This window comes from Vicugna pacos, chromosome 21, assembly GCF_048564905.1.
Source record: "Vicugna pacos chromosome 21, VicPac4, whole genome shotgun sequence".
Taxonomy (NCBI): Eukaryota; Metazoa; Chordata; class Mammalia; order Artiodactyla; family Camelidae; genus Vicugna; species Vicugna pacos.
The window spans coordinates 27,309,644-27,336,194 of NC_133007.1; the positions used below are offsets into that span (position 1 = coordinate 27,309,644).

The 26,551-nt window shown below is 41.1% G+C and overlaps 1 non-coding gene across 1 annotated transcript; it reads left to right on the forward strand.

The window, feature by feature from the left end:
* Nucleotides 1–6,802: 6,802 nt before the first annotated feature.
* Nucleotides 6,803–6,875, forward strand: TRNAP-AGG (transfer RNA proline (anticodon AGG)). The gene has a single exon. It is a non-coding gene; the product is annotated as a tRNA-Pro (tRNA).
* The last annotated feature ends 19,676 nt before the right edge of the window (nucleotides 6,876–26,551 follow it).

Sequence of the window (26,551 nt, forward strand, 5' to 3'; positions counted from 1 at the left end):
GCCGTGCACCCACCGGACCTAAAGCAACACAAAGCCGATGAAGAAATCTACGCGTCAATACTTACTTCTGTGGAAGAGATTGAAAATGTATGTCTTCATTCTCTATCTATCTGCAAGGATGCTTTGGGGAACTAGTATTCACTTTTAGGGCATTACGGTTCTTTGAGCAGCAATTCCAGGGTGTTCCGGTTGGGTGAAATCTGAGCGGTAAATTGGGTGAAATAATCGGATCCCAATTTTGATTAATTTGGGGATTGAAATCATTTCCTGGTTTGCCCTCCGTGTAGGTGGGACATGATTGGATCATTGAAAGGTAGAAGTTCCTCTCAAAAGTTCAGAAACAGGAAAGTTATTCCGAAGATGTACATTACAGCCGTAGGAGGGGACACCTGGACTTTGCTGAGCTTCTGTGGATGAACCATCAGGAATTGTAAGCGCCGTGGTCTACACCAAAATGAAACACAGCGAGAGGCTGCTAGGAGATGCCCACAACACCTCCTGTGTGCACGTTCCTGCCCCTCACCAGAGGGACTGTCCCCTAAGCTCCCACCACTAGAACTGAGTGGACTGATTTCAGTTCAGTGCCTTTCCAGTTTCTGATCACAGCAAAATAGAGAGGAATCATGTGATCTGTCTGCAGATTCCAGCAAGCCAACACTGTCGATCCATAGCTCCTGGAGCCTGAAAACCTTTCACAAAAAAAACAATGGAATTGTACTAAAATACCCAATAAATGATTGGTGAGCATTAACCTCAAGGACTCTTTTCCTTCTTTACTGTGGGACCATGCGCTCTTCACTTGTGTGCCATTTTCCAAGAATAAGACCTCATTTCTCGACTTCTAAGATCTCTTTGTTCTTTGAGTCCCTGGGCACTGAAGAAAAGAAGAATCAATATGAAACAAATAACAAGGAGTCAGAAGGAACTTGTCAAAATATTGTCAGCTCCTTCTCCTGCAGAGGAGTCAGATTTGACCCTTTCCCCTCATTCAGCTCCACACTCAAATGGCTATTAAGTCCTACCAGCTCTACATCCACCATAGCTCTTAAATCTCTTCCCGCTTCTCCAGTCCCACTGCCTTAATCTCCCTTCTCTTCAGTGGCTCCCAGTGAGTTTAGAATAAAGTTCACACCCCTGAACATGGCACATAGGCCCTATCCAGCCCTTCTAAGAGCATTTAATGCTCCAGCCATGCCAGGGACTTAGCCTTTTTTTAGTATACCATAGTCTTTCATCAGTTCATACTTTTGAACATACCATTCCACAGCCTGGAATACCTCCCCTCCGCTTTCTGCCTGGCAAAAACTGCAGCATTCTCTATGTCCCAACTAAAACATTACATCTTCTGGGAAACCTCCCCAAGCACTCCTTTCCCTAAGTTTCTACGCATTCCTGTTATATCATTTCTCACATTATAGCATTTATCTCCCCTACCAAGCTGGAAATAAGACCACATCTTACTCAAACTTGTTCTACATAGCACTTAGGGCAGCCACTCATGTTAGTGGCACTCATTAGCTGTTTGTTGAATAGGTAGGCAGATGGAGTAAACCAGTCTGGCTTCGGAGTAAATTCAGCTGAACATTTATTGGGTCCCTACTGTCTGTTACACAGTAATAGACAAAAGAGACTATATGAGACCCTCATTTCAGTGAATGAAACAGTAACCTTTTTAGATATTTTAATCAAAAGAGAATTTAATGTCTAGAACTATAAAGGCTCAATCATTAAAAATCAACAAGCAACTTCTGGAACTATTGAGTTCAGTATGTCACCAGTGCTGCAGTTGAGGAATCAGAAAGCTGGAATCCAGAAGTTTGCTGGCATTGCTACCAAAATTGCCTATCAATGTCCATGTAGCCATGACCTTATTTGCCAAAAGAAATAGCCAAAATCACAATACCTTCCAAACATCATGTAAAATCATCTAATTGGTAAAACAGAATTCACATCTAGAACCCTAGATACAAGGGAGTCTGGGAAATAGAGCAGTTGATGAAAATGGATACTGAGGGCCATCAGATCATAGTCACCATAGGAAGGATACAAAAACTCATAACGACAGCTCTTTTCTTCAAGAAGCTTCCAATCTAATAAGAAATATGTGTGCAGCAAATAACCGTTAAACAAGACAAAATGCCATAAATATAGTAAGAAAAATTGTTGTCATGGCACCAAAAAGAGAGTAATTCTGCCTGCAAGGATTTTGAAAAGGCTTTCAAAAAGAAAGCATCTAAGCTAAGGCCATGATCCTGGGGCTGAGGCAATGAGAAGGGTCACGGTTTGTCCTGGGCCTTAAGCTCATTGGAGAAGCCCGTATGTAGGCTAATGTGTAAATTGCATAATTGTTCAGAGGTAAAATGGATCTTCTTCACAAATGTTCTCTATAACTTAGACCCTTCCTGGAAAGCCAAAGAGAGAAAAGAGAGAGAGTCAAAGCTGAAAGGACAAACTGAGCAAGGTCAGGGAGGACTTCAAAATCTACCATGAAGAGTTTGGATTTTTTTTCTATTAATAATAGGATCCAAAAAGTTTTCTGAGCAGAAAATGAAGGGGAAAGAAGAAAACTGGCAAGAGAGATGTTTGGGATGGAGAGAAATACCTAAGAACAAAGTTAGGTGAACCTGATCTCTGTAACTTCCTCATCACATGTATAACACAAGCCCATGCAGACCTTGCAACATGGCAGCCTGGATGGCTACCCCACCCAAAGGCCCAAAGCTAAAGACAAGAAGTAGGAGCCTGCCCTCAGAAGGGTAGTAAAGGAGGCAGGATAAACATCCTAATGTGCTACAGGCTGACCAGAAGTGGGCTCTACACCTGGCAAAAAAGAAGCTGTCTGAGTCTAGGCCATAGAGCAATCTTCCAAATCTCCTCAACTGAAAAGTCCAAATGGAAGACTGTTCCCCTTAAGCACTATTCTTAGACTCAGACTGAATCATCCAAACTGTGAGGACAATTCACAGCGATTCCTCCAAAAATACCTAAATCAAAAATTCTCATTTTCTTGTAGAAAACTGATCTTTATTTCGCGGCAGCCCATCGTTCTTCCCCTTGGGGCTCACTCTTCAGCCACCTTCCCCTCTTTCCAAACTACAGGTTATTTTATCCAGTCCTTTGACTTTAAACATCAACAGTATTGCTAAGACTCTCCAATCTTCACCTCCAATCTCTTTCCTAAACCTCAGACTTACATATCTAATCATCTACTTGGCATTTCCATTTGGATGTCAAATAGCATCTCAATCTTAGCATTCCCAAACAGAAGTCCTTTTTTAAATTGAAGTATAGTTGATTTACAATGTTGTGTTAGTTTCAGGTGTACAATAGAGTGATTCAGTTAGATAGATAGATAGACAGACAGAGAGAGAGATAAAGATATTCTTTTTCAGATTCTTTTTCATTATAGGTTGTTACAAGATACTGAATATAGTTCCTTGTGCTATCTGTAGGTATTTGTTGTTTATCTATTTTATGTATAGTAGCACATATATGTTAATCCCAAACTCCTAATTTATCCCTCCCCTGACCCCTTTCCCTTTTAGTAACCAGTTTGTTTTCTATGTCTGAGTGTATTACCAGTTGGTAAATAATTTCATTGGTATCATTTTTTTTAGATTCCGCATTTAAGTGATATCATACAATATTTGGCTTTCTCTGTCTCACTTACTTCACTTAATGTTATAATGTCTAGGTCCATCCATGTTGCTGCAAATGGCATTATTTTGTTCTTTTTTATGGCTGAGTAATAGTCCATTGTATATAGAAACCACATTTTCTTTATCCAGTCATCTGTCAATGGACATTTAGGTTGTTCTCATGTCTTGGCTATTGTAAATAGTGCTACTATGGACACTGGGCTGCATGTATCTTTTCAAATTATAGTTTTCTCCAAATATATGCCCAGGAGTGGGATTGATGGATCATAGGGTAAGTCTATTTTTAGTCTTTTAAGGAACCTACATACTGTCCTCCATGGTGGCTGCACCACCAGCAGTGTAGGAGTGTCCCCTTTCCTCCACATACTCTCCAGCATTTATTATTTGTAGACTTTTTAATGATGGTCATTGGGACTGGTGTGAAGTCATACCTCACTGTAGTTTTGATTTGCATTTCTCTAATAATTAGTAATATTGAGTATCTTTTCATGTGCCTCTTTGCCATCTGCATGTCTTCTTTGGAGAAATGTCTATGTAGGTCTTCTGCCCATTTTTTGATTGGGTTGTTTTGTTTGATATTAAGCTGTATGAGCTGTCTGTATATTTTGGAAATTAACTCCTTGCCATTCTCACTCTTTGCAAATATTTTCTCCCATTTCGTGGGTTGTCTTTTCATTTTGTTTATAGTTTTCTTTCCTGTGCAAAAGCTTTTAAGTTTAGTTAGGTCTCATTTATTTATTTCTGCTTTTATTTTCATTACTCTAGGAGCTGGTTCAAAAAAATACTGCTGCAATTTATGTCGAAGTGTGTTCTGCCTATGTTTTCCTCTAGGAGTTTTGGAGTATATGGTCTTACATTTAGGTCTTTAATCCATTTTGAGCCAAAACAGAACTCTTGACTTAACCTGTTTCCTCCTCAATTCCCATTTCAGTAACTTGATAGCACTAGCACATTGATCAAGCAAAAACCTAGGAGTCATTCTTTATGTAATCTTTCCCTCTACCAAAATAAAACTCATTAGTAACCCCTATGGTTTCTATCTCAAAATACAGAGCAGCTGAAACTCGCCAGTCTTGTCATGTCTACTCCTATCACCCGCTCACCACCGTCTCTTTCCTAGAATACAGCAATAGCTTCCTGATGGGGCTCCCTCTCCTCTGAAAAATGTAACCCACATCATGTCACAGCCCTGCTTAGAAGTCTTGGTAGTTTCTCACTACACTGGGAATAAAATGCAGTGAACTTCCCAGGGCCTCCCTAGGGTGGGGCCCCGCCAGACCTCATCTTGTACCACTGTCCTCTTAGCTCACCATTTTCCAACCACTCTGGCCTTCTTTTGATGATTCTAGCAGGACAAGCTGATTCCTACCTTGGGGCCTTTGAACCAGCTATTTCTTTTGTCTGGAATAGTCATCTCCCTGGTTTGTGGAGCTGGCTTGTTATTTCATTTCAGTCTCAGCTAAAGCTCACCTCCTTAGAGAAGACTTCTCTGACGTTTAATCTGAAAGAGTAGTGCCCTGACCACGCTCCACCACACACCCCTCTTTCTGTTGTCGTTGTTGTTAGCATTTTTCATTCCTGATATCTTGTTTTCATGTTACTTGTTTATTGTCTTTTTCCCTCTACTGGAACTTGGGGCCCGCAAGAACAAGGATTTTGTTTGTCTTCTTTGCCACTGTACCCTCTGCATCAAAAACAGGGGCTGCTCGTGGTGTATGCCCAATAAGTGTATGTGTTGACTGAAAGCTCAGAAGACTGAATGCTCCAAGATCTGGCTTCAGTCTACATCTTCAACGTGGTTGCCCACAATGCCCCAATATGCCACCTAGACTCTAACTTAACTGAACAACTTCTCACCATTTATACCTTGGAAGCAAACTGGAGAAATTATCATACTATCATATGAGGTTCTAGTGCCACCTACCGATCACTGGATTCCCTGAGTCCTTAGATGTCTAGAAAAAATGACACTGTTGGAAAGGGAACAGGTCACAGTGTGGCGCTCTCTGCCCAGTGAACAAGTAAGTCTTTTGTCACACGGACTGGTCACCAGTTTCTATGACAGCAGCTATCCCCCTAACCGTGCAGTGTCTATGCGTTGTACAGTAGGCTGAATGGTCAAGAGCAGAAGTTTGGGAGCCCAACAGAAGTGAGTTCCAATCCTGGTCTAACCACTTAACTTCTTGTGTGACTTGAGCCTCAGTTTCCTCATTCAAAAATTCTGATAATACCAGTGGTAACCATTTTAATGAGTCATATGCACTACATTAATACCCAGTATTGCAATTTGAAATAAATGACTAATGAGTCAAAAAAAATTCTGATAATAATATCTTCTTCATAGGGTGGCTGAAAAGGTCTGCAGAGTGCCTGGCATGGTTCCTAGCACATTCCAGGCACTAGAAAACTGCAAAGACACAACTTCTGCCCTAAAAGAGCTTGCAATTAGTCAGGGGTAGAGGCAGGCACTCAGCTATGCATGTAAGTGATGATGATATGATTCAATGTACAAAAATTTTTGATCACCTCGTGCACACCAAGGACTGTAACTGAAGATGGTAAGGCAATAAGAAATAAAGCACCATACAGGCTCAAAGGAGGGATAGACCACATGCAGGGGGGAATAAGACAAATGTCTTCAGTAGAGGAAGCATCTGTCCTGGTCTTTAATGAACAACTAGGATTTAAATAAGCAGATGGATTTACTCAACCCGTATTGTACTCATTCTCAAAATCTCAGTTCAAATTTCATCTCCATAAAGCCATCCCCAACATCTACCTTAGTCATTAATTTTTCCACTCCACGTGTCTGCTCCTACTATTACCAGTCCTCTATTGTGGCATTCTAATTCATTCTGCTTATTTTCAAGTTCATAATCTGCAAGTCTCTTTCACACTGTCTTCCACACACTTCTCTAGACCTAAGGAAATCACTGATAGTATTCATTTATAAGGCCCCACAATGCAATACTTATTAATAAAAGCCATATCTACATATGTAGAACAGCGAAACTGCAGTTCAAAAATCTCATTTCATTCATTCATCCAACACTGATGACTACGGTTTGCTGGACACTTTTCTAGACCCTGGGGGGATACAGAGGCAGGGTGCCTGAGATTAAGAATTCACAATCTAAGGTGGGGGAGGGTATAGCTCAGTGGTAGAGCACGTGCCTAGGAAGCACAAGGTCCTTGGTTCAATCCCCAGTACCTCCATCAAAAATAAATAAATTAAGTTTATTTTTGTATATGGTGTATGGGAGTGTTCTAGCTTCATTGATTTACATGCTGCTGTCCAGTTTTCCCAACACCATTTGCTGAAGAGTCTGTCTTTATTCCATTGTATATTCTTGCCTCCTTTGTCGAAGATTAGTTGACCAAAAGTTTGTGGGTTCATTTCTGGGCTCTCTATTCTGTTCCATTGGTCCATATGTCTGTTTTTGTACCAATACCATGCTCTCTTGACTATTGTAGCTTTATAGTATTATCTGAAGTCTGGGAGAGTTATTCCTCCAGCCTCTTTCTTTTTCTTCAGTAATGCTTTGGCAATTCTAGGTCTTTTGTGGTTCCATATAAATTTTATTATGATTTGTTCTAGTTCTGTGAAATATGTCCTGGGTAATTTGATAGGGATTGCATTAAATCTGTAGATTGCCTGGGGCAAGTATGACCATTTTAACAATATTGATTCTTCCAATCCAGGAGCATGGGGTATCTTTCCATTTTTTTTAAGTCTTCTTTAACTTCCTTCATCAATGGTTTATAGTTTTCCATGTGTAAGTCTTTCACCTCCTTGGTTATTTATTCCTAGGTATTTTATTACTTTGGGTACTGTTTTAAAGGGGATTGTTTCTTTACTTTCTTTTTCTGTTGATTCATCATTAATGTAAAGAAATGCAACTGATTTTTTAATGTTGTAATCTGCTACCTTGCTGAATTCTTCGATTAGTTCTAACAGTTTTTGTGTGGATCTTTTAGGGTTTTCTATATATAGAATCATGTCATCAGCATATAGTGACACTTTGACCTCTTCTTTTCCAATTTGGATCCCTTTTATTTCTCTCTCTTGCCTGAGACTGGGACTTCCAAGACTATGTTGAATAGGAGTGGTGTTAGTGGGCAGCCTTGTCTTGTCCCAGATTTTAGTGGGAAGCTTTTGTGTTTTTCACCATTGAGTACTATGCTGGCTGTAGGTTTGTCATATATTTTATTATGCTGAGATATGTTCCCTCTATACCCACTTTGGTGAGAGCTTTTATCATAAATCGGTGTTGAATTTTATCAAATGCTTTTTCTGCATCTATTGAGATGATCATGTGGTTTTTGTCCTTTCTCTTGTTGATGTGCAGCATGTAAATCAGTGAAGCTAGAACACTCCTTTACACAATACACAAAAATAAACTCAAAATGGATTAAAGACTTAAACATAAGGCAAGATACAATAAACCTCCTAGAAGAAAATATAGGCAAATCATTATCTCACATACATCTCAAAAATGTTCTCCTACTGCAGTCTACCCAAACAATAGAAATAAAAGCAAGAATAAACAAATGGGACCTAATTAAACTTACAAGTTGCTGCACAGCAAAGGAAACAATAAGTAAAACAAATGACAACCTACAGAATGGGAGAAAATTTTTGCAAATGATGAAACTGACAAAGGCTTGATCTCCAGAATATATAAGCAGCTCATACTAAATAATAAGAAAAAAAAAAACAACCCAATCCAAAAATGGGCAGAAGACCTAAACAAGCAATTCTCCAAGGAAGAAATACAAATGATCAATAGACACATGAAAAAATGCTCAATATCACTAATTATCAGAGAAATGCAAATCAAAACCACAATGAGGTATCACCTCACACAAGTCAGAATGGCATCATTCAAAAGTCCACAAATGACAAATGCTGGAGAGGCTGTGGAGAAAAGAGAACCCTCCTACACTGCTGGTGGGAATGCAGTTTGGTGCAGCCACTGTGGAAAACAGTATGGAGATTCCTCTAAAGACTAGGAATAGACTTACCATATGACCCAGGAATCCCGCTCCTGGGCATATATCCAGAAGGAACCCTACTTCAAAAAGACACCTGCACCCCAATGTTCATAGCAGCACTATTTACAATAGCCAAGCCATGGAAACAGCCTAAATGTCCATCAACAGATGACTGGATAAAGAAGCTGTGGCATATTTATGCAATGGAATACTATTCAGCCATAAAAACCGACAACATAACGCCATTTGCAGCAACATGGATGTTCCTGGAGAATATCATTCTAAGTGAAGTAAGCCAGAAGGAGAAAGAAAAATACCATATGAAATCGCTCATATGTGGAATTAAAAAAAAAAAGAACATAAATACAAAACAGAAACAGACTCATAGATATAAAATACAAACTTGTGGTTGCCAAGGGTGTGGGAGGTGGGAAGGAACAGACTGGGATTTCAAAATTTGTAGATACTGACAGGTATATACAGAATAGATAAACAAGATTATACTATATAGCACAGGGAAATATATACAAGATCTTGTGGTAGCTCACAGCAAAAAAAAAATGTTCATGTATAACTGAAAAATTGTGCTCTACACTGGAATTTGACACAACATTGTAAAATGACTATAATGCAATAAAAAAATTTTCAATTAATTAGTTAATTAATTTTTAAAAACTCAATTACCTCCCCCTCCCCGCAAAAAAGAATTCACAATCTAAGGAGGACAGTCACAATTCCATGTGAACGGTCCAAAAGAACAATTGTTTACAAATACAAGTGAAAAATAATCATCACTAACTTTCCCTGAGCACTTAGTGTGTGCTGGGCACAATGCTGAATGCTCACACATCTTATTCCATGGAATCCTTTCATGAACCCCAGTAAATTAGGTGCTTTTCATCATGTCCATTTCACAGATGAGAAAGCTGAGGCATGGAGAGATTAATTAACTTTCCCAAAGTTATGTATCTTGTAAGTGACAAGAATAAAATTCAAGTGCAGGTCCGACTTCTAAAACCCGTGTTTTTTAATCGGTTTATTTCTTCCCATGCCAATGAAAAGCGCCTTCCCAATGAGTATTGCAATTCATGGAGCAAAACCCGGCATGTAAATGCCACATCAACCAATCTTTGCTGAAACACTACACACAAGACATGATGCTAGCTACTGAAGGGGGCACACAGATGAAAAACCGTCCCTACCCCCAAGGAGTTCACAGTCGAAAGAGAGGTGTGATACATATAAATCAAAAGGTTTAATTCAGAGAATACTATGACAGAACTGTAATCAAGCACAAGGGCCAGGGGAAGACAAGATTACATCTGACTGGGGAATACCAGTGGGATTCTTGCTGGAAGAGTCAGCTGGCCTGGGCCTTTAAGGGTGAGCAGAATTTAGAGAAGCAAACGTGGGTTGAGAAGGTAGAATGAGGGTCGCCAGGCTTAAGAGCCTAACAGATCTGACGAGGGCTTCTGATCGACTGCGGTCATAGCAAGAGCGCCGCGAGCTGTGATTGCGCTAAGAAAAACTGCCACAGCCCAAAACATGGCACCAAAAGCAAAGGCAACAAAAATCAAAACAGATGCATTGGACTACATCATAATTTAAAACTTCTGCGCATCAAAAGACACAAGCAGCAGAGTGAAAAGACAGCCCACAGAATGGGAGAAGATGTTTGCAAGGCATATTCTGATAAGGGATTAATATCCCGAATACATAAAAAGAACTCCTAAAAATCAACAACAAAAACCCCCAAACAATTCAACTCAAAAGTATGAAAAAGACTTGAAGAGGCATTTTTCCAAAGAAAGTATTACAAATAGCCGAAAAGTACATAAAAAGATGTGAAGCATCACTAATCATTAGGGAAACGCAAATCAAACCACAGTGAGATACCACCTCGTGACCGTTAGGGTGACTACTATAAAAAGATAACATTTAAATGAAAAAAATAGAAAATAACAAGTATTGGCAAGAGTGTGGAGAAATTAGAACCCTGTGCACTGTTGATGTGTACATAAAATTGATTAGCAATTATGGAAAACACTATGGCAGTTCCTCAAAAAAATTAAAAATAGAATTACCATATGATCCAGCAATTGCCCTTCTGGGTTTATATCCAAGAGAACCGAACACAGGGTCTAGAAGAGATCATTGTACACTCATGTTATAGAAACAGGCCTCACAATAGCCAGAAGATAAAAACAACCCAAGTGTTCGTCGATGGCTGAATGGATAAACAATGAAATAGAATTCAGTGTTAGAAAGGAAGAAAATTCTGGCACATGCTACAGCATGGATGAGACTTAAGGACACTATGCTATGTGAAATAAGCCAAGGACAAACACTGTGTGATTCCACTCATGTGAGGCACCTAAAGTAGTCAAATTCATAGATTAAAAAAGTGGAATAATGGTTGCCAGGGGCCAAGGAGAGAGGGGAATGGGAAATTATTGTTTAAAAGGGACAGCGTTTCAGTTTTCCAAGATGAAAAGACTACTGGAGACTGGTTGCACCACAATGCGAATATACTTAGCACTACTGAGCTGTACACTTCAAAGTGATTAAGTAATTTTTATGCTGTGTGTATTTTATCACAATTTAAAATTTCTGAGAGGCGTTGCAAGCTGGAGTCCTTCTGGAGGAGTGTGATGAAGACTTCTCTCCTAAAAACGACATAAAGATGTTAGGAGCAGTTGCAAGCATCTAAGACTACTACTTAGGATAAGGAGAAATTCTACATGGCTTGAGAGAGTAAGACTACAGCCAATAGGAACGAGTTAAAAGGAGAGTAATTTCACCCAATTCAAGAAGAAATTTCCTTTTATTTTTAACAGTCCCCAAAACATCCTTCTCATCATTAACCTTGCCTGAGAAAAGACTGTGTGACCATTAGTCAGGGTCGCCGCAGAGGGACTTCTGAAGTGGGAGATGAGTTAGACGATCTCTAAGTCGAACCAGGTGATCCAACTCTAGGATTCTATGATGTAGAGGTGCAGACTCCTGCATAACCCAGAAACCTCTGCCTGGGCGTCCTTGCCAAATTGTTTCCCAGCCTCTTTTGGAACTTGGTTTTGAAACAATAAAACTGTGAGATATTTTCATGCACATGACTTACTCCCACCTATGGTGTAGCTGAATGAGTTTGTGATGAATCAGATAAGAAACAAAAGAAACAACACTTTAAGAATGTTGAGTTACTGTTTAATAGGTACAGAGTTTCAGCTTTACAGGGTGGAAAGTATTCTGGGTATGAATGAAGGTAAAGACTGCACAGCAATATGAAGATGTTTAATACCACTGAACTGCCACTTAAAAATGGTTACGATGGTAAATTGTATGTTATGTCTATTTTACCACAGTAAAAAAGAAAATGTAATAAAAGAAAAAGAAACCACACTTCACATTGAACCCCTCCATGTATCTGAGCAGGGAACAGAGGGGCTGTAGATCACATAGCAGCTGCTCTCCTGGGTAGGACCATTGGTTCGTGCGTACACTGCTTGTGTGCTCACTCTGAAAAAAATAGAGGCAGAGAATGGTGTCCCCCTACATTCAAATGCCCCCTCACAAGTAGTTCACTGGATTTTAGCTTCTGAAACTTCATCCAAACTCTTACAGAAAACGTCTGTGCTTCCAACCCTATCAACCTCATCAGAGAGTTAATCCCACACGTGTACAAACCATAATGTCCTAATTCTTTTCTGTTCATCTGCCTTTGAGGTTCAAAGAAAGGGCTCACGTTTTTAGAAAATTTCTTCCAAAGAAAGGTAGGAATTTCCAGAAGACTAGGAGTCACATCCAGGAGACATAAGAAAATAGAGTTTAAAGTAAGATTCAGTAAACTCCTCTTTAGGATTTATCCCCTTTGAGAGAAAACAAACAAAAAATCCAGGAAAACAAATAAAAATCCAGGAAGCTGAAGAGTCATTTCCCCACAGGAATTAATGAGTTTTCACCCAAATTTGATTAAATAAAGTCCTATAAAGAAACCAAGAGGAAACAGAGTAAGAAAGAGTCAGATACCTTGACCTGTTAAGTCTTCACCAGTTCAAAGCATCTTGGCCATTGACAAGGAAACTTTGTTCATTCATTCATTTACTCATGTATTCATTCGTCAACAAATACTGAGTGCCTACTATGTTCCAAGAACTGTCCAGGCACCAGGGATACAGCAGTTTAAAAAAAAATAGAAAAAATGATCCTCATAGAGTTTACATTCTAATGGAAAAACAATAGGAAATAAATCAGTCAAACACATATTACAGCAGATAATGACAAGTGCTACGGAGAATAAAAACCAATGCGGTAAGATACAAAATGTTGAGCGTCACACTTTTAGAAAGGTGGTCAGGGTAGGCCTCCTGAGACAGTAACACTGGAGCAAAGACCTGAAGAAGGTGAGGGGATGAAACAAACGACTATCCGGAGAAGAGCGTTCCGGGCAGAGGAAGAGCAGCTGCAGACGCCCTGCGGCAGCGGCATGCCACGTGTGTGCAGGGAAGAGTAAAGAGACGGTGGATACAAAATGAGCAAGGGGTGAGTCACAGGAGATGAGGTCACAGAGGTCACTCTGTAAACCCACTAATCATATCTGGTAGGCTTAAGGATTTTGGATTTTCCTCAGACCAAGCTAAAGAGCCATCAAATGGTTTTGCCTCAATCCTGTCCTGTTTCCTCACACACCTAGAATTTTACCCTTATGTGTTTGGAGCCTACAGACTCGGAGCAGATGATACTGACCCCGTGATATCCCATGTCTATGCAGGCTGTCATCAGACTCTTGGTCCAGAAGACCTGTCACCTGCGAGCAACATCCTCAGGGCTGCTGCACGTGGTTAACCAGCGGGAGCCTGCAAATGTGTGGCTGCCTAAGGGTCTCAACAGCCCACAAGCCCCTTTAAGGGAGGCAGAAAAGAATCAAAACAGTTTCTGTCTTTAAATTCATAATCCAGTTAGAAAATCAAGCAAATACACACACACACACACACACACACACACACTTTGGAATGACTGCAAAGCAGCCTACTAACAAGGGTAAAAATTTAACACTACCACCCTACGTTATACCACTTCTATAGCTTTCTTACATTCTCACACACAAACCCTTCAAAGTAGTTACCGCTTTGACTACCTTACAGGTGAAGAAACTGATGACCTTTAATGACATCCCCCGAAAGTTCCAGATAATTTTAACTTGTACCAGAGCCAGGACTTGAACCCAGATCTTCAGAGTCTAAGTCAAGGACTCTCTGCATTGCCCCACAGCTGGCCATCTCTGATAAACAACTAAATGCATAAAGAACTACACAAAGAGGGGTAATCAGAATCAAAATCAAAAGTAAGCAGATCTTTGGAGGCTCTTTGGCTTTCAGCCAAGTCTCACACACGGAGTGGATATGGACTGACATCCTGGAAAGGGGCAGGAATCCTGGACATAGTTTGAGTGGAGGCACAGATGAGCATCTATCAAGTTAAACGCAGGGAAGAGCAAACAGATGAGGTCCCTGCAGGAAAGGATGACTTTAGGAAGTGACTGAAGACTACGAAGAACAGGGGTGCTGCTGCCCTCTCGCACCCCAGGCGCCCATCATCCCCTCCTCCCCCGTTTCTCCTGCTCCTTGAGAAAGTGCTTCTTAGGCTCCCCCATGAGTTCCCACTCCCCCTCCCCCTTCTGTCATTTTTAATGAGGCTTCTCCTGCTCCTCCTTCTGTATGCCAAGTGCTTCTCTATCTTGGCTACCACTTTATCATCTGGAGAGTTCTTAAAGAAACACTGATGCCTGGTCCCATTCCCAGAAATTCCAATTTTATAGGTCTGTGTTGTGACCTGAGCTGTCTGGATTCTTTGAAGTTCCCCCAGGTAGTTCTAATGCACAGCCGAGGGTGAGAACCACTGTGCCACAGGTTCCCCGGGGTCAGTCCCATCTCTTCTTGAGGTTACAACGTCTCATTCCTGCCGATGGCTTCCAAACCTACAACTCCAGTCCAGATTCCTCTTTATCCAAGTGTCTCACAGGCACCTCAAACTCCGCGTGCTCAGGATGGAACCCTTCCGCTTACATCCCTCTCCCTGGAAATAGTCTCACTGTCTGCCCAACTGCTCAAGCCAAAACCCCAGATGTCCCCTTGATTCCTTCCTCACTGTCACCTTCTATATCCAGCATGTCAGCAAGCCTTATGGGTTTCAACTTCTTGAAATCTTTCTGATTCAAATGTTTTTCTCTGGCCCTACTATAAAAAAAAATAGTCCAGGCCTCCATTTCTCATCTGTGTTACTGCAACAGATACCTAAGTGTCTTGGCTGTCTCCTATCTAGTCCTCCTCCAATCCATTCTCAATGCTTCTGCCATAGTGACCTCCCTAAAATGCACGTCTGATTGTGTCATCATGTCATCTCCTGTCTAGAATCCTATAATGGCTCTCTGTAGTCCATAAGATAAAGTCTAAATTCCTTACTTTGCCTTGCCCACAAAGTCTTTCATGATCTCCCCTGCTTAGCTTTCCCAACCTCATCTCTTATCCCTCTCCATCTCATACCCTACACCCAACTTGTCCCACAGGATTTGGCACAAGCCCCACCTTCTCTAAGCTGCCCTCCCTAAGCCCATGTCTGGGTGAGGTGCCCCTTCTATGCCTCCCATGACATCTCTATTATAGCCTTTATTATCCTGGATTAAAATCATGGGTTGACCTGCATGACTTCCTGACCACATTGTAATCTCCTCGAGGGCCCAGATCATGTATTATTTCTCTTTGTATTCCCAGTTCTTCACACGTCACAGGTGTTTAATTAAGGCTTGTTGAATAAATGAATGAATGAATGATGGATGGAGGTCAGCTGGCAAAGAGAACTGAACAACTGACTGACAGTTGTCTATTTAGCAACAGGTAGTCCCTGCAAGCTTCTTAATCAGAAGAGTGGCATAACAAAAATAGTACTTGAAGAAGAATATTTTTGCTAATAGATGATATGGTATAGATTTGTCATCAGATAGTGAGACCTTGGGCAAATCACTAAACCTCAGGAACATGAGCTTCTTCATCTGAAAAACTGTAGTGCCTATGTCATAAGGCTGTTGCAAGCATAAAACAAAATCAAATTTGAGAAGAACTTCTCAAGCCATAAATCACTATACACATGTAAGAGATAAAATTATATGACTATTAGGAAGTGTGGCCACCAAAGAGGTTTTTAGTAAAACCCAAAGCAGTGGGGCACAGTGGGACAGTAGACTGTCATGTGACCTTGGGCAGGTCACTTGACCTCTCTATGCCTCATTTTCCTCATCAGCAAAATATGAATACCATGCTCACAGGTTTATTGTGTTATTTTTGTATCTAGTATAGAGCACGACAAATGGAAGCCATTCAATAAATTATAGTTTCCCTTCCCTCCTGAGCAACCGCTCTGCACTTATCCCCATGAGATATTATCCCAAGCCTCTGGCACAGGGACTAGAACTCAGAGAAAAGGCGGTACGTGGAGGGCTGCACTTACTAGACTTTAGTAGAAAAGAGGTGGGGAACCCTTAGCTACCAAGCGAGAACCCCAGGAGATAATAGGCCAGATGATGACTTAGGTAAATGAATTACGTCAAAGATTAATAGTGGATGGGAGGAGGCGACAAAGTGGCTTTGGAACCCGATATCCAAGCAGGCAAGTCTACAGAGGAAACAAGCTCGGTGGCGTGGGGTCTGGGAGTGAGGTCAGGGAGGAAGAATCCTTCACTCACGTCCCTCTGCCTCCCTCGTGCTCATGAGTCACCCTGTGGCCTCAGGCAAGTCCTTCTAAGCTCTGCCTCCATCTTGTCCTCAGAAGAACGGGCACTGTAATAATATAAGCACAGCAAAAAGCTGAAAGGGTTTGGGTTCCTCACAGCAAAAAGCCGCTGAGATGCCATATCCTGATGATCTAAGAAAAAGAATAGCTTAGGACACCAGCCCTAGACTTCCTGGGCATATGGTTTAAAAAAAAAAAAAACAAGCCAATGACAGGACAAATATCTAGCAAATGTGTCTGAATTTCAGCAAGTGAGTGTTCAGCAAGATTTAATGTAGAGATTTTGCCTGAATCCTGACATGTAGTAGAAAAAAGATTTAATGCAGAAATATGAAATAATCAGACTAAATATCCCACAATAAACAGAAGCTGATTATCAACTGATAAAAGACAGAGAGCGCAAATCTCACAACATTCATGGTGCTTTCAAGGAGGGTAATGTTCCACGCTCCACTTTGTGAGAGCAGGGGTCTTGCAAAGGCCCCTGGGCGACTCCACACACCAGAATCTCTTCCTGAACTCACTTCTCTCTTCCGGGATCTGTTTGCAGGATTCCACATTTAGACGCCAAGGGAAGGGGGAAAAACATACAGAACCTTAAAAATTCTCTTCTTGCTTTGTTTCTATAAATTCAAAGCAATTCCCAGTTTATGATCTCATTTATTCTAGCACCCCCACCCCTAGGAGGGAGGGAGGAAGCAGGCATCATTATCCTAATTTCATAGATAGACACCTGGGGCCCAAAGAGTTTAAGTGACTCACCTAAGGTCATAGAGAATACCTGTGTCTGAGCTGGGCCCACAGCAGGGACTTTTCAGCTCCCAATTTACCACATGACCAGCCAGAATCTATTTAGAAATTAACCATTCCTAAGAAGACATATTCTTACCTCCTGACACTACTATGTACAAAAAAAAGATCCAAATGCAGTTCTGGGAAGAAATTTGGGAAGAAACAAGGCCATTCTTATTCTGTTGAAAAATTATTAGTACAAATGATTTTACGATGTTGCTCATAATACAGATCGACTTGATCTGCACTCCTAAGACTTCTGTAGTAACTTATGTCCAAACACATAACCTATAATTAAAACTCTCTTTATACATTGCAGATGGCCTAATGACTAGGGCAAAAAAGAAAAGTTCAGCAGGGGAGATGTCTGGTTCATTTCCTGGCCAGGCATACAAGCTCACATCTAGAAGGCTTATGCAGTAGGGAAGATATTTCAGCTATGCTTCCCGTGAGAATTTTGAACAGAGCATTTCCTCTCCTCCCATGACTCCACAGGACAAAATGAAGCCCCAAGAGGAGGCACAAAAAGAAGGAAGGGGACCGTGTGCTGCCCGTCTAAACGGGACATGCTGGAGAATCTCTCAGCTCAAATTTCCTCAGGAGAAGTCTATGCAATGTCACTGTCAGAGGATAGGTCAAGGGGGGAAAATGGAGTAGGTGGTCCCTGAGTTTTTGTTATGCTTTACTCACAACACTCATGCAACTCTGAGAAGCCTTGCTGTACAAGAATGATATGTAAATAACTTGTTCCAATTTGCTGAACCCCAGATCCTAAATTTAGCTAACGCTGCAGCCTCAAGGACCAGAACACTTAGGAAGAACTCATGAAACTGAGTAAGAGGATACCATAATGCCATCGCCAAGCCAAAGAGCAGTATTTTGAGCTTCTCACGTGGTCGGTAAGCAGCATGTTCTTAACCAGCCACCACCTGGGCCCTTCTCTAAATGCCTGGAACTTGGACTCATGCATTCGAGACCAACTGCTTCCTAAGGAGAGTAGAAGAAAAGTTAGCACATTAAAAAAGGAGAACCTCAGAAGGGGACTAGGAATGACTGAGCTCTTCTACTTTGGATTCTTCAAATTCTGGACACCAAAACCAAAATTTACATTGGAAGACAAATACAAATTTCAAGCAACATATCCTACTAGCTTCCAGACCCCCAAGGTGTTATTATTTCATTAGCTCTAAATTCCCATGGTTCCTACATCAACAAATTGGCCCGAATAGCAGACCACAGCTGGCCAATTCAGCAGTTTGGGACCCCAGCTCAGTCACTGGTGACCTCTGGCAGAGAACTTAACCTCACCATGGCTTTGTTTGCACATCTGGAAATGACAGGCAGCAGCCCTTTTGTCAGACTAGCTGGATAGAGAACACCTAATAAAAAGAAGATCATAAAACCCTTGGCAATCCATTCAGTGTCCTGTAAAATCTTAATGATTATAATCAAGCTGTGGCTAGAAGTCCGTGAGATCCGCACATGACATTCAGCAGCCATTGCTCCGGTATCTGATAACACGACACTCTCCCCGGCACCCCTACCTCCCAGTGCCTCCATCAGCTGCACAAACTGGACTTGGCCAAGTCTGGTTTCTTCATTCCAAGTTGTCAAGGGAAAAACATTGCTAAAGTCAAGCTGTCTTGGTCTAACCAGCATCATGTTTCATTGGAGACAAGATTCTCCCTTCCTCCTAACAAATATGAACTTCTGTGTGCCCGTGGCGATGGGGACCACCTGCATGAAACTGACACCCACTGCAGAGGGCGACCCCACTGTACAGCATGTGTTGCTTCTAACCACAAGGGAGCGGGCAAAGCATTAGCTGAAGTATGATGGGAGGTGGTAAAGAGAAGATCTTTTAACTGGTATTTTCCATATCGAAGTATGGTCACCTCCACACTGTCAGCAAAAGATAGGAGTACTGTTGATGGTAAAGAGTGTGGGTTTTAGAATCCAGATACTCTGCCACTTACCAACGCCTTTGACCTTAGGTAAGTCACTTCACATCTCAAAGTCTGTTTCCCCATCTACAAAATGAAAATAACCATGCTTACTACACAGGATTGGTTAAGAATTAATTAAGAGACAACAGTTACTGTCACATATGGTTTAGAGTGATGATGATGGTGATGACGGTCATGATAGCGATGATGGTGATGATGGTGAGGATCACAAAAACGAAAAACAGACTCCCCACCCTTAGCCATATGGGCCAAAATTCCCTCCACTAGCCCATTTTTGCCTTCCTAGTACCTGGGCCAGCGCTCAGTAAATTTGATTAGACTGAATTGATTATATGATGCTGAATGCATAGGATTAGGCTGAAATCCGGCAGATGCTTAGATTAGAAAGATGAGACCGCCTTCGGGAGTCATTGTCTAAATGTGGGCAAAACCAGTCCACTTCACCCGCCTAGGCTGGTGCCCCAGGCACGTTGCCTCACTGAGGCAAATTCTGCTTACTCAAGTCCTCGTTTGAACAATAATAGCAGAGGAAGCTCAGGCTGGCTCAGGCGATACTCTTGATTTTGCTTTTAAAAAACAGATATGAAACCAGCCTTTTGGCAAAAATAATTTCTCTCCCCAGTCATTGTTTTTATCTCCAAAAGAAAGCACTGACCTGGTCGGTGCAGGAAGATCTAGGACCTTAGTTTTAACGTCACTGCCTTGCCCTCCCCATGCTCACTCCCACCCTCTGTGTCCCGACAATCCAGCCGCCTATTCTATACTCCCAGCAAGATTTAAAAAATAAAATTGGTTCTATCTATGGTTCATCGTGAATTCTCTCACATGTCCCTTTTCTACCCTTCCTCTTTCTCCAATGTGCCATTAAAAAGTGACTTCTGAACTCTTATAGGGCTACTTTCTGATCATGGAAATTTTATATGGTCGTGCATACAACACATAAATGCAATTCACTCTTTCAGTCAACAAATAGTTCCTAAGTGCCTGCTTTGTAACAAGCACTGAGAATACAGCAGCACACAAAACAGACATGAGCCTGCTTTCAGGGAACCTGCACCTAACTGTACTCAATTCCTTCTTAAATGAATGACTGGATGGCTAAAACAAATACCTCTTCCGTAAGGTCAGCCCTCAAAAGGATCAAGGAGACTCAGTTCTTTATTAACAAGTGATAAACTCTTCACTATAGCCTGACTGGTCTTTTCTCAAAATACACTTCGTTCATTCCAACTCCCCAGCTTTCCTCACACTGCCTGCGATGCCTCCCTGTTCCACTTGACCTGCCTGAAACCCACTATCCTATGCAGAATAGGCCCCATCTCCTCCCAGATGCCCTCCCAGATGAATTCTTGAGCCAGCAGTGGTGCCTTCCTTCTTCAGCCTGCAGAGCTCTTGTGGATCATAACCAGACTTCATAATTGTATCACACTCTCTGAAGGCCCAGGATGCGGCTTTCCCGATGCTACACTCCCTTTAACCAAGTGTCTTGCCTTCTGCTTAGTGGGGTTTTGAGTGAAGGTTTTTAATTAGCTGAGTAGCGAGTCTCTGAGTGTATTCATAGGACAGGTGAAGCAATATAAATCACTATTCTGGGGCTTCTAGAGAATTTCAAAGAGTTTTGCACCTTGGAAAGCACAAAAAGGACCCCCCCAAATCAGACTTTGAAATATATTGGCACTGAAAGGAGGGATTATATTGTCAGAAAAATGAACTTTTTGCTCTTTGAGAAGTTGTAATCAGTCCCCATTTGTAACACCTTTCAAGGATGCGGTTCACTTCAAAGACCCAAGTTGTGCTGCCAAAAGCACTTTTTCTTGTAATTTGTGAAACGCTTTCAAACAGTGCGGTTACGGATGAGACTTTAATGATTCACCCTCAGCCCAGAGCTGACAGTGAGCCAGCTGAGAGCCCAGAGCGAAGGGGGACTTGGTCAGACACCCAGAGAAGCAGCATCCACAGGGCCTTTCATCTGCAGATAAGGAAAAGCCTCAAAGAAAAAAATATCTGAAAAGTTCCGATTACATATCTGACAGAATAGCTAAAAAGCTTACTGTGCAACCACATCAGTGAGTTTTAGGGTTTAAAATTTTTTAAGGTTATTTAGCTTCATTGCACTTAAAAAAAAAATCCCTGAGTATCCTTCCAGGTGCAATACAAAATGAGTAAAGAAAACATAATCTTTCTCAAAACATTGACTCCTAGAAATTCTCCTGTTTCTGCTCTTTTTTATCTTAGAATGAATTTTTAAATTCCTGATATTATCCTGCTAGTTGTCTTCTTTTTGTTTCATCTCCTTCCTCTTGGAATAAAGCTTTTGTTTTTAGAATTTAGTGTATTTAAATTTTAAATAAGTAACACATTTCACATGGCTCAGGCATCAAAAAGCATAAGAAAGTACACAATAAGAAGCTACTTCCCCACCTCTCTCCCGATAGGTAACCACTGTTATTAGTGTTTTCTGTGTGTTCTTAAAAAGTTAGCATATATAGCCTCATTTTTTTTTTGAAATTAACCTTTTTTATCACAACATATCCCACTCCCAATCATCAGGCAGCAGAGCTGGCACGCCCCCTAGTAAGAAGTCCAGTGCTTTGCACCATGCCTGGCATAGAATAGGAGACTCAGTAAATCCTTGTGGATCAAAGAGACTACTGGAGGAAGACTGGAGAAACACACAGCCTGTCTTCTGCCTCCCCACTAATGCTATGAACTCAGACCCTCACTTGAAGCAAAGGGACAAGGACCTTGACTGGACCCTCCCAAAAGTCCCTTCAACCCTATATCTTACTTCTCTACCTGAGTTCTGAGTGGTTTGGAGGATGGGATGGGGAAAGGGAATTTTTTTTAAGGAGAAGAGAAGAGGAAATGAGGAAGGCAGGCAACGAAAAGAAGGATGCAGCAGGGGAAGGTGAACTCCGCAGAAGCATGAGCCCCTCTGAAGGGGACGAGTTAGAATGAAAGCCACTAAAAATTCGGATCATTTCCCCCACCCGAACCGCGTTCCATCTCCAGCCTTATTCCAGGCATAGGGTGAGATGCAGGACACTGAAACACCCAAGATTAGGACTCAATAACTTTACCATGACACTGGTGATTCCTGAACACCTGGGCCAGGAGAAAACATTCCAAGCCAGACTGGCGTGTGCCTGCTCGTGCTGGCCGTGCTCTCTTCCACATCTGGGAGGTCTTGACTTTGACTCCCACAACCCAAAGTATCTACTGAGTGTGAAGCCTCAGCACCCAATCTCCTTTATGTTACACCTTGCTATCAGAAATAAATCCTCTCTCTCTCTCAAAGTAATTTTTTTTTACTTCTTTAGATATAAATTCTCTTACCTCATCCCAAGGACTGACTTACTATTCTACTAGAAAGAGATCTGAGTCCAAGAAGAAGAGAGAATGCCATGTAGCACCTCTACCCTTGAGGAGCCATGGCCCTTCTTTCATATGACAGCTGTGAACTTTTTTTTATAGCAGATACCAGAAAGGCTCTGCAGTCCACTCAAAAGTGCCTGCTTCCTTCACTCAGAGTATGTTCATCAAATTACAGAGATTAAATTTGTTTTTCCCATTCCACGTGTCTTTTGTCAAATCCCAAAGCCCCGTGAAACTGGGGAGCTGCTGGCTAGGATAAAGACACACAGAACAAAGAAAGCAAACCGCTTGAAATCTATGACCAGTGTAACGACAAAGCCAGAGCCCTCTGCCACCCTGGGCGACAGAGGTGGAAGTGCTCCTCCTGGGCTCCCGTGCCGTCACCTTGTCCAGCGTGATGTAAGATGAAAGCGTCTGCTGACTCTCAGGGGTGTAATTACCACCAGGGTGGGGATATAATTAAAGTAAGGGTAATTCACCTTGAAGAAGATAAAAATTAAGAATTATTAATGATCATAATAATTAGCCCTTTTATATCTAAGAATCACAAAATGCTTTACAAGCTGTAATTATCAAAGTTCCTCTCTGAGGAAGGGATTCATATCTTACAGCTCCTCGCTTAACAGAGGGGTGAAGTGATGGGCACGGGGGAAGGCAGAAAGGGGTGGAGTAGTGCCTCTCTGTCATCTGTCCTGTAAGTGGTGAAGCTAGGAGGCCCCAGAAGGGCTGACTCCCATTATGGCGTGTGCCCTCATCACCAAGCCATCACCCAAACCCACAGAACTCCATCCCAGATCAAGCCACTCATCTCATTCTGACTGGCGGGTCTTCAAACTGCTGTAACGCAATAAAATTGTTTCATTTAAGCAAGGGTTTTACAGAACACTTAGCAGAAATAAAAGATACTGCATTGCCTTCAAGAAATTGAAAACCTGATCAAGAAGACACAACAAGCACCCATTAAATTAGAGAAAAATATGGAAATTACACATGAACTAACGCTAGGTTGTATAATGACAACTATGCATGCTGTAGAAAATTTTTTTAAATTGTAGATCATTACATGTAAAGGTCAAGGAAGGTTTTGGGAGGAGATGGAACTTGTGTGGGGCCTCAAAGAAAATATGTTAGGTTTTGGACCAGTAGAGGTGAGGTTCCAGGAGATGGGTCAATGAATAAGAAGAAAGAATAGGAAAACTTGAAAGGTTTAACATATAATTTTGAAGAAAAAGTCTTCATTGAAGTGATGTTTAGAGAGCTTATTAAAAAATCTTTTTTTTTTTTTTTACAGAAAGCTTCTTTGAGTTTAATTTTTTTTCCTTGGTTTGGAGATTCATCTTAACATGCATGCATTTTAAAACAGTAACAAGTTCTCGAATTGTTCCGAGCAGACATTAGACAAGCACAGAGGGTTGAAAATTCCTATTTAAAAAATGGAAATTGTAGTGGGAAATTGAGAAGTCACATACATATGGAGGGTGGTAGTTCAAAGAATCTTAATTTCTTTAAAGCCATCTAAAATCATCACTTGGACATTTTCCCAGAGATCACATCATGGCTCCTACTGGGTTCTGGAGAAGTCCATTAGGCTGAGGATGACACTGGCATCTTTTCTGCTTTCTCTAAATTTTCACTTTGGCAGTTTCCCAGTAAGGCCTAGACAGGGCCTGGTCCTGCTAGAATGCCACAGAATGTCAAGTCTATTATCTACTTTTTCTGAGTTCTGAACAAGAGAATATGGGAAATGAACCTTTGAATGAGATAAAGACCAGGAAAACCTAATGCTTCCTTAGTTCTCTGTTAATCCAGCAGAACTCCACACCCAGAGATTTCAGCACGGATGAGGCTTTGTGATTGACGTAAAAGGTAAAGTATCTGAGTGATATAAATTTTACAGTATTTTTTTAGTTCTTCTGTACTGAAGAGCCAAAGCCTCAAAGCCAAGTAATAGTACAATAATATAGCTGTGCTCTGGACCCACTGTCCCTAACCCTTGATAAAGAAGTACAGTTCTGCAGAATGGAACAGGGGCAGTTGGATCATTCTTGGGCCTGTGATATCCTCTAACCTCTCAGTGCCTCGGTCTCCAGCCTTATAAAAAAAGATAATGAGACTATTTGTCTATAAAGAATATAGAGATCTTCAGGTTATAAAAACATCATGCTTTCTTGATGAACCACAATGAGTGGACATTGACACATTTCAAGGATCCCCTGTTGGCCTTTAAAAAAATACACTGAACTAAAAAATGAAGACTTGATAATTTTCTACCTTCTCTGGCATTTGCCAACCTTTTAAGGAACTAGAAAGCAATGAGAATTATTTCCCTGTCCAAACATGTCAAGAGCTCCTTTTAAAATATTTTAAATAACATTTAATGTTAAATTAAATAACACTTAATAAATGACACAAATAAAAGAACATTACGTAGCAACGCAGGCCACTTCGTTTGAAGCACTTGAACCTACTGACCATCTTTCTGATGAAGGACCAACAGCAGCGAGGAAGAGAGGCTAATTCTCTTAGGTTTGATCAGGGTTTTTAATGTTTTCCTTTATGTTTAAACAAGAGCGGGTAAGAGAGCCATCACTGGATTTAAGATTGAGCTTCCTTCAGAGTAGTGAAGGAGTTTTTGTGTTACTATGAATACAATTTCAGCCACTTTCTTAAGGCTGTTCAGAAATATCTTCCTTTGGGTTTGCCTCTGTATTTGTTTTTGCTTGCTCAACCATAATTTTAGAATGATTAATATTTTCCCTTTATTCTCATAGAACCTAAGAGATGTCCAGTCCTTTTTTCAGTTTATTGACTATACAAAGGTAATGAAATCACACAAGTACATCCCACCTGGGCTAAGTCCCCTCAGCAGATCACACACAGGTAGATAAAAACAGACTCAGACATAAGGTAGGGTTTGTCCCAGGAATTCCTTGAAGAACACCTATTAAAAAGGGTTAGTCCCTTTTTCTGTGAGAAACAGAGGTTCTGTGATGGTTTGTGGTTGCAGTGCATACAGCGCTCATGGCGGTCCAACCTAGAATTCAGAAATTAAGAGAACTGCATAAAACCATAAGGAGAAGGGAAAAAAGATAAATCTTCACTTTACTGAGGAGATGCTACATCAAGTTTGCTGAGTCCAAGAAATGGTGACAGTACTAGGAGAACCTCTAGATCAGACATCGATGCTGAAGTCCTTAAGGATGCAGCAGTGAACCAGACTTACAGTTGTCTTCCCATCACCTATTAATTCCACTTTTCTCTTCACCACACCTCTGGGATGGCAACAAATGAAGCGACAAACAGAATTTAAGTCCACTATCATTTGGACCATTCTGCACATAAAAGAACATCCATCAAGATTTAGGATCCAAATCTTCACATTCCATTGAATGACCCTCCAGAGTCTCCTCAAAATTCAGAAAACCACTACTTAGCTTCTGTCGGACAAAGGAAGAAACAGACATGCCAAAAGCCACTGAATCAGCTAATAGTTTGCATAAACCTATTATGAACCAAAGGTTCATATTGTCTGAAATGTAAGGGTGGGAGTCACTGACAACCAGGGATAAAATCCAGCTCCTTACAATAAAACAGTGTGGAGATTTGCAAATGATCACCAGGGCTGAGAAAGCCCTGACAAATGTAATGGGCTAGAGTGACCGATTACTTTAATGTGCTTCCACGAGAAGACTCAAGTGTTTAGGTGTGATAATCATTAGTAACTTAGGCTGAGCAGGATGATTATATCTACAGTAATGCATTACACCAGCTCTTTTTCTCTTGAGACATCAATATGCTAATAAGAAAAGAAATTAGCAAACTTCATTTAGATATAATATCACCAATAATGAAATTTCACAGATTTCAAGTTTTCTTATGAACAATTTAATGAAAATGTATATTTAAAGTACTCTCCAAAATTATTTACTAAGGAAGCAATCCCCAATCTGTAGAAAAACCATCACAAGACCCAAGAACACA